General features: G+C 40.0%; 1 protein-coding gene and 1 pseudogene across 2 annotated transcripts in view; one reads left to right on the top strand and one right to left on the bottom strand.

Annotated features, from left to right (window-relative positions):
• The window catches only part of LOC119525719, a 60,657-nt pseudogene extending 58,145 nt beyond the window's left edge, over positions 1 to 2,512 (bottom strand).
• Positions 1 to 15,671, top strand: part of LOC119525729 — a 237,517-nt gene that overhangs the window by 151,266 nt on the left and 70,580 nt on the right. The gene's annotated exons all lie outside the window — the stretch shown is intronic.

The following is a 15,671-nucleotide window of genomic DNA, read 5'->3' as shown; positions in this document are numbered from 1 at the left end:
TTTTTGGAAACCATGTATCTGACAAAATACTGATATCTTGCATATATAAAGAAAACCTACAACTCAATGACAATAGTACAGACAGCACAATTATAAAATGGGCAAAAGACATGAAAAGACAGTTCTCTAAAGAGGAAATACAAATGGCAAAAAAAAAAAACACAAGAAAAATGTTCAGCTTCACTCGTTATTAGAGACGTGCCAATTAAGACCACCATGAGATACCATCTCACACCAATTAGAATGGCTGCCATTAAACAAACAGGAAACTACAAATGATGGAGAGGATATGGAGAAATTGGAACATTTATTCATTGTTGGTGGGAATGTATAATGATTCACCCACTCTGGAATTCAGTCTGGCACTTCCTTAGAAAACTAGGTACAGAGTTACCCTTCAATCAAGCTATTGCACTTCTCGGTATATACCTGGAAGATCTGAAAAGTATTCACAATTGCCAAGAGATGGAAACAACTCAAATGTCCTTCAACAGATGAGTGGATAAATAAAATGCAGTACATACACATGATGGAATACTATGCAGCAGTAAGAAGGAATGATGCCATGAAACATGACAACATGGATGAACCTTGAAGACATAATGATGAATGAAATAACCCAGGCACAAAATGAGAAATATTATATGCTACCACTATGCGAACATTGAAAAATGTAAAATAAATGGTTTATAACATAAAATGTAGGGGAACTAGCAATAGAGAGCAATTAATGGAGGGGGAATGATAACCCAATAAGAATAGAAAAGCTATCATGTGTAAATTTAACCTTTGGGGAATGCCTAGAAATGACTATGGCTTGTTAATTTCTGATGGATATGGTAGGAACAAGTTCACAAAAATGTTGCTATAGTAGGTAATTTTCTTGGGGTAGAGTAGGAACATGTTAGAAGTAAAGTAGTTATTTAAGGTTAGTTGTCTTTTTTTTTTTTTTTACTCCCTTGTTATGTTGTGGTTTGTTTGAAATGTTTTTTTTTTTTTTACTGTATGTTTTTTTAATTTTTTTTGATATAGTTAATTTTTTAAAAAGAGTTAATTTAAAAAAATGAAAAAAGCATGTAGAGCCCCCTTGAGGAGCTTGTGGAGAATGCAGGGATGTTGGGCTTCCCCAGGTTGATGGTTGCTGATGTGCTCACAGACATAGGGGACTAGTTGTTTGATGGGCTGAGCCCTCTACCATGGGATTTGCCCTTGGGAAGACTGTTGCTGCAAAGGAGAGGTTGGCCTGCCTATAATTGTGCCTAAGAACCTCCCCAGAATGTCTCTTTGTTGCTCAGATGTGGCCCTCTCTCTCTAGCTAAGCCAACTTGGCAGGTGAAATCACTGCCCTCCCCCCTACATGGGATCTGACACCCAGGGGTGTGAATTTCCCTAGCAATGTGAAAAATGATTCCCATGGAGGAATCTAGACCTGGCATTGTGGGATGGAGAACATCTTCTTGACCAAAAGGGGGATGCAAAAGGAAATGAAATAAGTTTCAGTGGTTGAGAGATTCTAAAAGGAGCTGAGAAGTCACTTGGGTGGGCACTCTTATGCACAATATAGACTACCCTTTTTTGGTACTAACGAATTGGAATAGCTAGCAGTAAATACCTGAAACTATCAAACTACAACCCAGAACCCATGAATCTTGAAGACAATTGTATAAAAATTTAGCTTATGAGGGGTGACAATGTGATTGGGAGAGCCATATGGACCACACTCCCCTTTGTCCACTGTATGGATGAATGAGTAGAAAAATGGGGGATAAAAAAAGGCACACAGTGTTCTTTTTTACTTTAATTGTTCTGTTTCACTTTAATTTTTATTCTTATTATTTTTGTGTGTATGGTAATGAAAATGTTCAAAAATGAATTTTGGTGATGAATGCACAACCATATAATGGTACTGTGAACAATTGAATGTACTTTTTTATGACTGCATGGTATGTCAATATATCTCAATAAAATTGGATTAAAAAGATTTGAGGATGGTATACAAGGCTTATGCCATATAATCTGCACCACCTCATCATCACCTGGGCCAGCATCCCTTGGTCAATCCCACACATATTTATGTCACAAATCATCAGATAAATGGGTAGAGACCATCAATAGCATCACACCAGCACAGGTCATGTTTGCTGCCAAGTGAGGACAGGGCCTTGGGACCCAGGATGAGCTACCTAGACATACTGTGGAAATGTTGGCCTCCATTCAGGGCAGCCCTGTTCCCCCTGCCCTCCCTCATCCACCCTAAGCCTACCTCTATGAGCTTGCAAGCAGCCTGGGGCTGCTCCTGCCAGGCCAGCAGGCATGTGCAACCTGGAAAAATATCCACACTGTCCACCAGGTGCAGGCAGGTTTGGCTCTCCAGCAGAGCCTCCACCAAGTTCTCCACCTTGACCAGGTCATCCTGCTGGTCTGAGTACAACTTTTCCAGAAGTGCCACCAGATCCAAGGCTGGTGGGAAGCCGTCCCTTTTCTCCCACAGCAGTGCCAGGAAGTTCTGCATCAAGTCTCAGACCAGGGTCCCATGCTGTCAACATGGGGAACAGTCTCAGCAGCACCAGCCAGATCACCACACTATGCACATGGCACCAGCCACACCCTCCCCATACTCAGACAATTTCCACATGTTGCCTCAGAGTCACAGGAGTCTACCCAAGAAAAGGTAGGGGTGAGGGGTGCCAGGTGCCCTGGAGAATTTCCTCCCAATCCTCTAAAGAATGCAGTCCTCTAGGACTTTCTGAGCACCACACCGTTGACCTGGGCCACTTTTACAGCTCACCTCTGTCTCTGAACCTCTCCTCTGCCCCTGTTGGCCATGCTGACCCTGGTGCCCTAACCACACAGCTCCACATGGACACTCTTTGAACTTCATTTCCTCCACCCTCATCCAACAGTTTGCAATTGGGTTTCTCTCTGACTCCTCCTTTGGGCTCTCAGCTCCATGGGGGCTACTGTCTGCCTCACAAGGATTTTCCCAGCATCTGCCACAGAAGTCACATGCCTTCCTATGTACTTAAGAAGCATCCTGGCTAGAGTTAGCAGATGCCATTTTGCCATTTCCATTTCAGCAAAGAAACATCTAAAGCTGCAAGACTACTGTCACCATCTGCATATAAGAATTTTGATTTTGGAAAAAGAAACAACAAAATTTTACTTGACAAATACTGGAAAACATGAAGAAGTAAAAGCTGCCCTGGTCCAACCAGTGCAAAAGATAGGCCAAGAAAGGAAAGCCCCAGTTAGCAGTGCTGCTTGTGGATCCTGGCAGGGACAGGTCCTGCATGGGAGTTTTAACCCAGTTTCCATCACAGGAGCATTTGAGGTGACTCCTAGAGCTTCCCCACTTGACAGGTGAGGACATCCAGCTCAGACACTCATGGAAACACCCAAAGGTTGCAAGGTGGTAACCACAGCAGGCTGGCCTCTATGCCTGAGCAAAGAATTCATCTAAACCCAGAAGGCTACTCTGCCACCTGGGGAGTCATGTGTTCTCCCCTATGGACCCTCTACTTGGCTCCTTCAGAGCTAAGCCCTGGTTGCTTGGATTCTCAAGGTTTCTGAATTTTTCCTCAGTTTATACAAATCTATGTGCACATACACTCATTTTAACCTCAGAGAAGGCCATTTCCTGTGCCACCCTCAGTCTGCCTGACAATGGCACATGAGTCTTTGCCCATAAACACAGTCTCATCATGTGTTCCATCAATGGAGGACTACAGGTGGTTGAAGCAGGTACACTCCCCATGGAGACCTAGGTGGCATCCTGGTGCCTGCCTTTTCATACACAACACCTCTGTTCACAACTGAACTATTTCCACAGAAGATCTGCAGTACTGAAATTAAAGTGGAGAATTAACAAAATTAATATGGACATCAACAGTTTTCATTGATGATGACAAACTGCATTTCAAAAGGCAGCAAGAACCTGGTGTCCAAAGAGGGCAGGTGGCAGGCCCTGTCCATTCTTCTGCCACAGGTTGTCTGCTCTTTCTCATTCTCTCCAAACTGGCTGTCCCTGCACAGTGCCTTTGGACTTCCCAGGCTGGTTCTTTTCAGGCCTTGCTGCTGCTCCCCCTTCCCTCTCCAACTCACCATCATGAGGGAGACTTACTAGTTTCCAGATCCCCCACTTCCCAGACTTTACTGGCCCAACAGTTCCCAGATCCTGACTCGGGACTTTTAGCAGCCACCATGGTCCACACATTGTAACTGAGTAGTTAAGATTTAAGGACTGATGATGATTACTGAATCATTACATAGATATTACTTTTTACTTTGTGATATATTAGAGTAGACAGAGGGAAATACCTGAAACCTAAATTGTAATCCAGCTGCCTTGATCTCTGATAATGATTGTATAGCCTTTATCTTGTGCCCTTATGATTGTAAAAACCTTGTGACTTTCACTTGCACCCATTTATACAGTTTTTTTTACTCCAAAGTTTTATGACCACAAAAGACAGCCCCTGGTGTTTATTAATGAAGGGTCTTGGGTCAACAAGAACTCACCCACCACAAGTCCAAAGTTATCTTGGTAATGGAAGCTGGACCTAACCAAAATAGGCCTGCCTGACATGCACAGTAGCTTAGACTTTAATCTACAAGTCACCTATACCTCATTAAAGTAATAAAAATCACACCCATTATCATATTAAGCCTGCCATTTTCTTACATATGTTCTGTGACTAAGCATGTAATCAATTCTGCGCAACCTCAATGATTAGATCACCTCTAATTACATAATCCGGGGGCCACTGTACTCATTATCCTAAATCCTGCCCATCTTTTGATGCTTTAAAACTATCAGAATTGCTGTAATTTGGGAATAAAGATTTTGGACTGACAGACCATCCGTTTTCCTGCTTCCTGCCTAGCAATAACACTTTTTCTTTAAAACCCTGGTGACACAGGAATTGGTCATTTGAGCACATAGGATAAAAGAATCCATTGCCTTGGTCTGGTAACAGCATCCCTCTGACTGCAGGAGGCTCTGGACTTCAGATAAGGGGCTGAAGACCCCAGGTCCCCTCCTCAAAGAAGCAAAGCTTCCAGGGCCTTCCACAGCAGGGAGGGCTCCTCAGAACCCTGTTTCCTTCAGCACAGACTCCTCCTGACCAGACACCTGGGAGCAGCTAGAGAGGGGATGATGACACAAAGCTGGAAGCCTGGCCTACACTGCACATGGGCAGTCTCACTAAGAATCCAGAATTTAAGATCAGAAATAGACTCATCTGGGGTCACCCTGGTTTTGAATTGGATATTTATGGGGGAGATAGAGTAGAGGAAACTTGCTGTGCATTTGTGGGGAGAGGACCCCCCATCTGCCCGGCACCAATACCTGTTGGGGCTCGCCCATGGCTCAGCAGACCCATGCACTTCCTGCTGCACCTGGCCTGGGCACTCCTACCTGTGGATGCTGCGATGGCCACCACAACCCCATAGGTACACACAGACCCCCGTGTCTGGATTCACTGGGGTCTCTGGGCCTGGCTTCTCCCTGTCACCATTTCCACAGCCTAAGGGCCTTTGCCTGCTTCTGCGGAGGCCTAGGCACCAAGGTGGTGCCACAGGTGGGGTTGCGGGGTCACAGGCACTACCACATGGGCCATGCCTGTGCTCCAAGCCCATGGGAGAGGGCTGGCTCCACCCCTCAGCTCAAGTCCCAGGGCTTCCAGTGCTGGGAGGGGCGGGGGCATGAAGGATGGGATTGGCAGTTTGCCGAGCCCAGTGGGGTTGGGTTTTAGTGTGGAAGGGGTCGACCGCTTCACACTGGAGCCCCTGGACACTGTGCCCTCTCTGTGTCCCCACCCTGTGAACCCCTGAGTCCTCAAAGGTCAGGATCCTGCAGGTGGAGGCTGCATCCTTAGCACCCAGAGTGAGCAGAAGTGCCCACATCCTATCTTCAGTAAAGAGGGCAGGGAGCCCCAGAACCCCCATCCCAGCAGCTGGTGGGTGGAGGAAGTGATGACACTTTGACAGCCCTCAGTCCCTTGGCCTCAAGTTACTCAGGGATCCAAGGCTGGCTCCAGAGATGCTAGTTGCAGAGGAGCCTGGGGTAGGTAATCCTCTGACCTTAGCCCCTGGCACTCACTGCTCTCTGACCCCACCCCCACCTCTGGCTTCCAGGACCTGGTTGGGGTGGCAACACCAAGGATGGGGCAGGATGGGTCTGAGGAGAGGCCCTTCTGTGGATGCTTGTTCTTCTACCCCAGGGGCCCCTGAACAAGGAGTTGGAGGATGCCAGGTGGGGGCGACTTCCAGATCCAGGGAACTGCAGGGCAGTCCTTAGAGATTTTGACCTTTGCCCTGGCCCCCTGCAGGCCCAACCTCACTGTAACCATGGGCCTGCAGGCAAAGCTGCACAGTGGAGAGGAAGGGAGTGAGCCTTGAGAATCCTGAGGGTGCATTGGGGGTTCTCCATGACCAGGGTTAAGTAATGGTTAGGCAATTACCAAACTGCTCAAATCCTGGCATGAGACAGCTAGGGAATGTGTGAATGGTGAGCCTTGTAGTGAATTCCAGCCTCTTCTCTTGTGGAGCTTGCAGTTTTGGGAGCAAATCAAAGGTTGGTTGTTAGCCACAGAAGCAGGGAAGAGGTTCTCAAGTTGAGAGACAGAGACTTTGCATTGGCTTCTAAAGTGTGGAAGAAAGACTTTTGACTTCATGGCTTAATTTATTCCAAAGAATATTAGGTAGGAAGATAAACATTTCAGCATTAGTTCAAGGAAAATCTGGAAACACTCCATGGGACCTGCAGATTTGCCAAGTAAACCATGACTGTGGGATGGGTGGGTTGGATGCAAATTCACAGGCCTGAAGGATGTCCCTGATACATTGTACATTAGAAAGGCATGCTGCAATACACTTTCCAAGATAGGAGCCATCCTGGAATGCTAGAGGTAAAATGATAGTTGCCACATTACTCAACCGTGGTTGCTCCTGGAGTGATAGATAAAATAATATGGCATATTAATTTTCTTCTTTGTGTTTATCCGTATTTTCTAATTTTTATTAAGTGATAATCTCAAGGCTTTCCATTTTTAAAGAGTGGAAAGACAAAACAGAGGTGTTAATAGGGTGGGGTTAGTGTGATGGTGGCCAAGTCTACTGGGGCTGGAGCTATTGGGACTAGAGGGGGAAATGAATGGTAATTAGAGAATTTAAGTCTGCATTTGAGCATCTATTTGCTGCAGCAAATTTCCCATTTACAGTGAAGTATTTCTGGAAATTCAGTCATGGGCTCTTTAGGACACACTAGATGCTCAGTGATATATTCCTGATCATCCATAAAACACCAATAAATTATAACATGCAACATAACCTGTCAAAAATATCAAGTAAAGTACTGTGCACTTTTAAATTAAATCTTAAAGTAATTCAACAAATTCTGATTCTAAATTTTCATTGTTTTAAAATCAGTTACTTTTTTGTGTTGCTTTGCACTCAATAAGTCCCAGGTAAGATGTTTCATTTTACAAACAGTGCCTTCATTGGCCCTTTGAGCTGGGCTTGCTGTTGTATTTTTACTATCAGGGAACAGGTCCAGTGAATTCTAAAACTTCCAAAATCCCCCTGATATTAAGTGGCAACTCAGATTTTGAACTCATGGCTGTCAGACTCTAAAGCCTACGTGCTTAACCTAAGCACTTCACTATTTAAATAGTAAGTATTTTTTATTGTCGAGTATAACATAATTACATAGAAGTGATTACTTTCCAAGTGCAATTTAACAAGTAGTTAGAAAGCAAATTTCAAAGAATTTTATGGGTTACAGTTCCACAGTTTCAGTTATTTACTTATTGTGAAATATAACATATATGCAAAAAGGTAATAACTTTCAAAATGTAAATTAACAAGTAGTTATATAGGAAATTTCCAAAAATGTTAGGGGTTACAGTACAATAGTGTCAGTTATTTCCTTATTGTGAAATATTACATATATACAAAAAGGTGATAACTTTCAAATTATAATTTAACAAGTAGCTATATAGCAAATTTCAAAAATGTTATGGATTATAATTATACCATCTCAGTTCTTTCCTTCTAGCTAATCTAATGTACTAGCAACTAAGAAAAAGAAAATTATATAGAGATTCAGTATTCATGGTCCTTTGTTAAGTTCCATCTTGTCTGCTGCTACCCCTTCCTCTAGTTTAGTCACTTTCCCAATCTTTAGGGATGTCTAAACAGTGACCAGACTAACTTGTTCATGTTGACAATGGGTGTCAACATTACAGCAAAAGGGGACACAATGGATTGATGTTCTTGAAGAAACTGTTGCCTCTAGGTTTGGGGACTTAGCTGGAATAGGAGCTCTCTGGGTGATTTAAGTTTCTGAAGAATAAATTTAGTGAGTGAAACTTTTATAGTTTCAGATATGGACCCAGGTGTTCTTTAGGGTTTGTGGGACAACTGTTGATTTGGCCTTATCATACTGTAGATGTTTAGGATATCAAGCTGAAACTTGCATAAGAGTAACCTCCAGAACATCCCCTCAACTATGTTTGAAATCTCTTAGCCACCAAAACCTTATTTTATTGTCTTTCTTTTCCCCCTTTTGGTCAGAAAGTCATTCTCAAGACCCTGATGCAAGGGTCAGGCTCATTTCTGAAATCTGGGTCCCCCATCACCAGGGAGTTTTTCACTGGGGGGGGGGGTCCTGTCCCATATCAGGGGCAGGGTGATGGATTTATTTGCAGAGTTGGGCTTAGAGAGAGAAAGTCTGCATTTGGGCAAAACAACAAAAGAGGTTCTCTGGAGGAGACTCATAGGTATAATTATAGGTGGACTTAACCTCCCCTTTACAATCATAAGTTTCACAAGAGCAGGCCTAAAAATTGAAAGCTTGACTTATAAAGTAGGGGATTCCTCATTTCACATAGCATATCTTCTGAGCACAATAATTAATCAGTATCCCACATTATCATCCCTTAGTTATACAATCCTCATCACTCACCATTTTAAACAATTCAAAACATCCCATAGTGCTTTTTAGCCCTTAATTATTTGTCCCTAGTGCTTGTGTGCTACTAGTAAGATATCCCTATTAATTAGAGTTCTTAGTATGCAATAGGTAGATTTTTCCCATATACTACTCTGTTGTCAACTCTCTGTACCTGTGTCATACCTTAGAAGTATATCATGCAAGCATCTATCTATATTTGTAGTTCTGATCTGTGGGATACATGCCTTCAAACTATCTCTTTCAATCCTGTTTGCTCTCATTGAAGCTCTGATACTTATAATCCCATTAACAATCATTGCCCCTATCTATTCCCATACTTTGAAATTCACCCTCACTAACAAATCTGAACATATTAGGTTATTATTCCCCCTTTACTAATGTCTGTTCCTGTCTCTGCTTTCAGACCCTCTGGGAATATACTGAGAAGTAGAATTGCTGGATCATAGAGTAATTCAATGCCTAGTTTTCTGAGAAACCACCAAACTGTCTTCACAGCAGCTATAACATTATACAGTCCCTCCAGCAATGAATAAGTGTTCCAATTTCTCCACATCCTCTCTGGTATTTGTTGTTTCCTATTTGTTTAATGGCAACCATTCTTAGTGGTGTGAGATGGTGTCTCATTTTGGTTTTGATTTGCATTTCCCTAATACCTAGTGAAGGTGAAATTTCTTCATGTGTTTTTTTTTTAGCCATTTGTATTCTCTCTTTGGAAAAATGCCATTTCATAATTTTTGTGCATTTTAAAATTGTACTGTCTGTACTGTTGTTGAGTTGTAGTATATCTTTTTCTATGCAGGATATCAGTCTCTTATTAGATATATGGTTTCCAAATATTTTCTTCCAGTGAGTTGATTTCCTCTTCACCCTTTTGACAGTCTTTTGAGACACAGAGGCTTTAAATTTTGAGGAGTTCCCATTTATCTGTGTTTTTTTTTTAATCTTATGTTACTTGTGCTTTGGGTATAAGGTGTAAGAAGCCACCTCCATTATTGTTTCTTGAAGATGAGCCTATTTCAGAACACTTAATGGCATTCCATAGGTCATTATCTCTATCCTTATTCAATACCATGCTATTTTGAGCACTGCAGATTTGTAATATGCTTCAATGTCAGGTAGAATGAGACCTCCCACTTTGTTCCTCTTTCTCAATATATTTTTGGCTATTCAGGGCACATGTACCTTCCACAAAAATTTGGTTATTTGTTTTTCTATTTCTGCAAAGCAAGTTGTTTGGATTTTAATTGGTATTGCCTTGGATCTACATATTTACATAGAGTTCACATCTTAAGTATATTTACTCTTGCAGTCCTTGAACATGGTATGATCTTCCAATTTTTCGGCCCTGTTCAATTTCTTTTAGCAGTTTCTTGTAGCTTCCTTTGTATAGGTCTTTTGTGGCCTTTGTTAACTTTATTCCTAAATACTTGATTCTTTTGGTTGCTATTATAAATGGAACTTTTTCATTTCTTCCTCTTTTTGCACACTACTTTTGTATGAGAACACTACAGATTTTTGTATGTTGATCTTGTAATGTACCAGTTTGCTGCAATCATTGATTAGGTCTAGTAGCGCTCCTGTAGATTTTTCTGAATTTTCTACATGTAGAATCATGTCATCTGCAAACAGTGAAAGTTTAGTTCCTCCTCTCCAATTTGGTTGCATTTTCTTTTTCTTGCCTAATTGCTCTAGCTAGAATTTCCAGCACAATGTTGAATAATAATGGTGACAGTGGGCATCCCTGTCTTGTTCCTGATCTTAAAGGGAAAGCTTTCAGTCTCCCCATTGAGAATGATGTTAATGGTGGGTTTTTCATTTATTGCCTTTATCATATTGAGAACATTCCCTTCTATTCCTATCCTTTGAAATGTTTTCATCAAGAAAGGATGTTGAATTCTGTCAAATGCTTTTTCTTCATTGATCAAGATGATCATGTGGTTCTCCTACTTTGATTTATTGGTGTATTTCATTAATTTATTTTCTTGTGTTGGACAAGCCTTGCATACCTGGTATAAACCTTACTTCGGCATGGTGTATAATTGTTTTAATGTGATGCTGGAATCAATTTGCAAGTATTTTGTTGAGGATTTTTGCATCTATATTCATTGAAGAAATTGGTCTATAATTTTCTTTTTTTGTAGTATCTTTGATTTTGATATTAGGATGATGATGACATCATAGAATGAGTTGGGTAGCTTTCCCTCTTCTTCAATTTTTGGGATAAGTTTGAGCAGGATTGTTATTAATCCTTTCTTGAATGTTTGATAGAATTCACATGTGAAGACATCTGGTCCTGGGCTTTTGTTTTTTGGGAGCTTTTTGATGGCTGACTCAATCTCTTTGCTTGTGATTAGTTTGCTGAGGTCATCATTTTCTTCTAGCATCAGTGTTGGTTGTTTATGTTTTCCTAGGAAATTGTCCATTTCATATAAATTGTCCAGTTTATTAACACATAGTTGCTCATAGTAGCTTCTCATTATCTACTTTATTTCTGCAGGGTCAGTAGTTATGTTTCCTTCCTGTTTCTGATTCCCTTTATTTGTATCTGCTCTCTCTCTCACTCTTTTTATTTTAGCCTAGTTAGGGGTCCATCAATTTTGTTGATTTTCTTGAAGAACCAGGTTCTGCTTTCCTTGATTCTCCCTATTGTTTTCCTGTTACCAGTTTCTTTTATTTGTGCTCTTATCTTTGTTAATTCTTTCCTTGTGTTTGCTTTGAGGTTGGTTTGCTGTTCTTTGTCTGGTTCCTGCAAATGAACACTTAATTTCTCTGTTTTGATCTCTCTTCTAATACAGGCATTTAGGGCAATAGATTTCCCTCTCAGCACCACCTTTGCTGCATTCCCTAAGTTTTGATATGTTGTGTTTTCATTGTCATTTGTCTTGAAGTATTTACTAATTTCTCTTGTAATTTCTTCCTTTACCCACTGCCTTTCTAAGAGTGTGTTATTTAATCTCCATATATTTGTGAATTTTACAATCATCTGCCTCCCATTTATTTCCAACTTTTAATTCCATTGTGATCCAAGATAGTGTTTTTTAATAATATTCATATTTTTAAATTTGTTGAGAATTGCTTTGTGACCCAGCAAGTTGTCTATCCTAGAGAAAAGTTCCATGAGCCTTTGAACAAAACATGTATCCTTCTGCAGTGGGGTGTATTGTTCTATAAAAGTTTTTCAATTCTAGTTCATTTATCATACACTTCAACATCTCTGTTTCCTTGGTGATCCTCTGTCTAGATGGTCTATCCATTGATGAGAGGAGTGTATTGAAGCCTGCACCTATTATTGTAGAGTTATCTACTTCACCTTTCAGTGTTCTCAATATTTGCTTCATGAATTTTGGGGCACTCTGGCTTGGTGAATAAATATTTATGATGGTTATGTTTTCTTGGTGAATTTACCCTTTTATTAATATATAGTGTCTTTGCCTCTTTTAATTATTTTACTTTTGAAGTCCATTTTGTCTTGTATTAATGTAGGTACTCCCTCTTTATTCCTCTTTATTCCGGTTGCTGTTTGCATGAAATATCTAATTTACATTAGTACTAACCAAGTCCATTTGATTCATATCTTAAAGTCTCATCTCTTTAAGCTTCTTTAACAGTTGCTGTACAGATTTATGCTGATTTTCAGAGCTGCAGAATTCTAACTCTGTATCTCAGGTATTACACAGACACCCAAATTTCCAGGGAACTAGGAGGTTACAGACAAAGAGTTCAGCATCTCAGAATTTAGAAATAACAGTTGAAACTTAGGAATAGATGTGACTGCTGGAACAGCTGACAATCTAGGAACCTTTACAGTAAGCATAATTGAACTTTCTAAACTCCTTTATTAGAAATTGCCCAATCTCTGCCCCCATTCTATCCCCTGACAAACTGTGATCTCAAATTCAATTCTCAGCATTTGCTCATTACACTAATTAATATTGGTGTGTCCTTACAATAGTTGTCATGTTTCTGGCTTATTTTACTCAGCATGTTGTCTTCAAGGTTCATTTACCTAGTTGCATGTCCCATGACTTCATTCCTTCTTGTGTGGCTCAATATTCTGTTGTACGTTTTCATCACAGGTCACCCCTCCATTCATCAATCAATGTACACTTAGGCCACCTCCAACCATTGCAAATTGTGAATAACACCACCATAATATCAGTGTTCAAATGTCTATTCATGTCCCTGAATTCAGTACATCCAAGTATACACCAAGCAACAGGGTTGCAGGATCATATGGCAGCCCTAAATCCAGCTTCTTTTGGTACCACTACACTGCTATCCACAGGGTCACAGGGTCTGCACAGTTCTACTTCCCTACAAACAGTGAATAGGTACTTCTGTCTCTCCAAATCTTCTCTAGCACTTGTATCATACTGTTTATTTTTTAACAGTTTTATTCACACACTGTATAATCTATCCTAAGTGAACTATCAATGGCTCCCATTTTAATTACATTTATGCATTCACATCCTCACAATCTGTATGAGAACATTTCCATTTCTTCCAAAAAGAAGAGGAAATAAAATTTTAAAAATGAAGAATAAAAATAAAAAGAGAGCCACAACAACAACAATAATATCTGCTGAAATTACAAACTCAAATAAACTGGGCAGTAAAACTGAGAGAAACAGGGAAATGTTCTCAACTCCTAAACACAAATATAAGGAGGCTAGGCCTCATGTTGTTAATAATGAAAATGTGAACACAGATATCTTACAGATAAGAACATGTAAATCATCATGTTTCTTGCATTCATTATCCCATGGTGCTCAGAATTTTTCAATCCCCTCTGTGATTCAAAAATAGGTATCTTTAACTCATACCACATGTGGATTTTGGTCTTCCCTTGAAGATAAATATTGTGAAAATTCTAAGATTCAAGTACTCTTGTTTTATTAGTTAGCATTGGTTCTCCAACGTGTATCCCCACCATCTGGACAGTCACTCCCTCCCTGTTCTATCCTGCCCCTACCTTTCTGTATGCAATTGCCCTAAATCAACTTGGTTCAACTCCTTTAGATTTCACTTCCTCATCCCCCTCAACCCTGACTTTCAGATATTTCCCTAATGGATTTGGATTTTTATCATAAAAGTTCAAAATTATTTCATGATTGGGTTAATCAATTCAAGAACTTCATTTGTATGACTCAGTGATTTCCATCTTCCAAATCAATACCTCAAGTCCTCTGTATAAGAAAGTAACAGAAGCACATTGTCATATTGTTTCTGTCACATTCTAAAATCCTCTGAAGGCAAGAAGGCTCAGAAAATATAGTATGAAATGGTTTGTGAAGCTATCTTGTTGCTCCATCTGATAATTGAGTAAAGGGGTTGTTTATACCTGTCCCATATTAATCACCTTTTCTGGGAACATGCATGCAATTTTCTTTCCCTCACTGGATATATGGTGTGGTTATAAGCACATGTGTGTGTTTGTGTAAAACCATTAATTATCCCTAAAACATGTAACTATTAAATGTATTTCTTGGACAAATGATGACAATTTGTCACAAGCAATAGTAGGCTTAACTCACCAATTTGTGTCTGAGGCCCAGATAAAAGAGAAAAAAAGGTATATTATGTGTGGCTCTGCTTGGTGATTAACTGTATTTGCTTATTTAATCCTTACAATAATCTGCTGTTTATGTTTTTTACCAAGTTATCAAATGACATTAACAGAGTTCAGAAAATTTTATTAGAACAAAATTACATGGCTAGAAAATGACAGTTAAAATGAGAAGTTTTCTCTGCCTGTCTGCCAAGCTTAAATTCCCAGAGGTTTTTATCTGGAATATCCCTCTTACATAAAACATCAGAAATTACTCCCTATGGCCACAAATTCCTCTCCTAGTTTTGCCACAAAATACTCCCTCAAACCAGGTTATCCTTCTCCATGTGGATCTACAGTGCCCTGATCCCTCATGACAAATATCATTCCCTGTCTCCAAGTTTTACTGCCCATTTTATTTGAGTTTGTAATTTCAGCAGATACTTACAAATGCAACATTACATCCCTCTAATTATTTACCACTTTTACCAATCAAAACCTTGATACTCAGTGACTCCAAGTACCTGCAATTTTCCATGACTTACTTGAGTAAGATATTGATCCTGGTCTAAGCACAGATTGACAATTCCTGGAGGTTTCAAATATACCTATCAACTGTACTATGTATTGCTAAATAAATCTTTTCTGCATACCCCATAAATACTCCAAATCTTTTCAATAACTTTTGAATCTCATGCACTGTATCATTTCTCACATTTTCCGCAGATGAGATTAATTCCTCCTAAGCAAATGAATTATGTATTTTGCCAAATTGCATTAAATACCATATCCTCAAATATGCCTGAATGCATACACATCAGTTATTCCTTCCCTCTTATTAAATACAAAAGTCATGTTACCTCTGGTTAAGTCCAATGTCTCCAAATGATTTCAATCTCATGTTTTCCTGTGAACTACATATTTGATTATAAATTAAATATACTTTATCATAAATATCTCTGCCTCTTCACAATCCACCTCATCATTTAAGCTCAGTTTTTGTTCTTCCCTGTTGAAAAATTAAAGCAAATCACCTCTGAATGTAATTCTCTCAAGTTCTTGTTCTCCAGATCACCCTTTGTCAAACTGAAAGTGCATCTACCATATCCTCACATGCACCTCACCATTTGGCTCACAAAAACCAACACT

This window comes from Choloepus didactylus, assembly GCF_015220235.1.
Source record: "Choloepus didactylus isolate mChoDid1 chromosome 26 unlocalized genomic scaffold, mChoDid1.pri SUPER_26_unloc1, whole genome shotgun sequence".
In the NCBI taxonomy this organism is placed as follows: Eukaryota; Metazoa; Chordata; class Mammalia; order Pilosa; family Megalonychidae; genus Choloepus; species Choloepus didactylus.
The sequence above is the reverse complement of the archived record's forward strand: the minus strand, read 5'-3'. Positions and strand labels throughout refer to the sequence as shown.